The sequence below is a fragment of the Hevea brasiliensis genome, chromosome 11 (genome assembly GCF_030052815.1).
Source record: "Hevea brasiliensis isolate MT/VB/25A 57/8 chromosome 11, ASM3005281v1, whole genome shotgun sequence".
Classification (NCBI taxonomy): domain Eukaryota; kingdom Viridiplantae; phylum Streptophyta; class Magnoliopsida; order Malpighiales; family Euphorbiaceae; genus Hevea; species Hevea brasiliensis.
In genome coordinates, this window is record NC_079503.1 from 76,686,130 (window position 1) to 76,688,310 (window position 2,181).

Consider the following 2,181-nt stretch of genomic DNA (forward strand, 5'->3'; position numbering starts at 1 on the left):
TAAACACTAATATTTATTTTCAAATTTCATAAAACATGTCCAAATATAAAATAATTTTAAAGAAATAAACACTAATATTTATTTTCAAATTTCACAAAACATGTCTAAATATAAAATAATTTTAAATATATAAACACTAATAATACTAGTAGAATGATATACCTCTTTTATAGTGCTCTCGACACTTTTTTCAATGGGCCATTGATCTGAAAAAAGATTATTTAATTGGTGGACCACGAGTGATCCTGTTTGGATCAAACATGTGGGTCAAGTTTCCAAAATATATATTATACTTACCTGAGCACATTCTTGGATTTTCCTTTTTAATTTCATCCAATTTATCATGCTTTGAGTAGAAAACCAAGCAAGTATCATATTTAGTGAGAGCTGAATGCATTTATTTTTGAAAAACTTCAATTGAGCACCCACTTTCTAGTTTTGTTGGTAGTGCTGCAATGCCTTGGGGCACAGTCTCTCTCTCTATATGTATTCTTTTTTTTTCTCCTAAAGCACGCTTTGCACATAACCTAGAAATTTCCCATATTGAAGGGTAACATTTTGGATTTTAAAGCTTTTATGTAAACTTGAATTGTCGATTGAAAAAAATAAAAAATTAGGGTTTTTGTGAGTTGGAGTTATTATTCATTGTTCTTCATATCCATAACCATTTTTGGCAATACCTAAATTAATAATTACCCAAATGATAAATTCGCCGATTAAAGCAACTACAAGCAACAAGAAATGATCAAACTCAAATCAATAAAATCAAAAGCTTAAAGCAAGTTGTTGGCTTGTAGCTATTCAAACATGTCAGCAAAAGAAGTAAGTTGCATGGAGTTGTATATTACCTCAGAGGAGGGTTGAGTTTAGAGAGATAGTGAAGGAAGAGGAAGATATCTAAGTTCCACGTTGAACTCAACATAGTTTCTTTTACTGACACATTTTCCAACATAAGAAACATAAAACACCAGTGGTGGGGTGCATGAGTGACTCATCAATATGGTCAAAGCCAAACCTAAATCTATTAGACTCATGTCCTTCTCTGGAAGAGGCTCTCCCTATTTGCAAAGCATCACTCTTCCCTTGACACCCACCATTGACTCATTGCTACACGTAAGCCAAGCATAAGCATACCTTTTCTTATATATAAAAACATATCACTCTATTCATCTTTCTCTATCTTCCACCTAGTCCTAGCTAGCTAGCTATCTCTTTGCTTAAACGAAGGGGGAAACATATGAAAACTAAAGTTGAAGAGAGGTTCTCTAAGTTTTTCGAGAAGTGAATGTGTCAACTCAATGAGTATCTGCAACACCTGCGAAAGGCGTCTAAGGATTATCGAGTTATAACTGGGTGTCCAAAGTCACACAACATTACAAAGACTACAACGTTATAAAATGGGCCTTAGCCCATGAAGATGTGCTTGCTTTCTTTTGTCCAATTTGGATTTCCCCTTTAGAGAATGCATATTCTTGGGTTACTGGGTAGAAACCTTCATCAGTGTTAAAACTGGTTAACTCAATAAGGACAAATGGTGTTCCTAGTTCCAGTTTGGTTGAATTGACACAAGAACATATGAGAAAGATTGAGGCTTTGAGGGTGAAAATAAGTTTAGAAGAGGAGAAAGTGGAGAGGGAAATGGAGAGGCAACAAGTGGCTGTAGCAGACAGAAAGATGGCAGAGTTGGTAAGGTTGGTTGCTTTGAGTGAAGAATGGGGAGCAAGTGAGGCAGGCGGAGGGACTGGTGCAAGTGGCACTAAAAGGAGTAATGGAAGGACTAGAGAAGGTGATGAAAGCGGCAGACTATGTAAGGCTTAGGACTTTAAAGGGAGTTTTGGATGTTTTGAGCCCACTACAATGCGTGGAGTTCTTAGCTGGGATTGGCATACTTCAAATTTTGCTAAGACAATGGGGAAAGAAAAGGGTTTGCACCATTAATTAGAAACTTCCAGTTGTAGGGTTTTAGGGGTTTTGATTTTCACTTTTAGACTTGTTTTCTTTTGTTTTGATTTGGTTTTATCTTAATTAATGTGCATGTACTATTCAGTGGTTTAAATTTAACTTTTTTTTACACTTATTATAAAAACTCATAATCATAATTTAATTTTTTTATAAAATGTTTTAGTAATTTTATATTATATAATATTATCATTATATTACAAATATTATATTTAATTATTT

At 34.0% G+C, this 2,181-nt stretch overlaps 1 pseudogene; it reads left to right on the forward strand.

The window, feature by feature from the left end:
• Window positions 1-1,237: 1,237 nt before the first annotated feature.
• On the forward strand, window positions 1,238-1,942 carry LOC131170292 (protein DOG1-like 4; annotated as a pseudogene).
• Window positions 1,943-2,181: the final 239 nt, after the last annotated feature.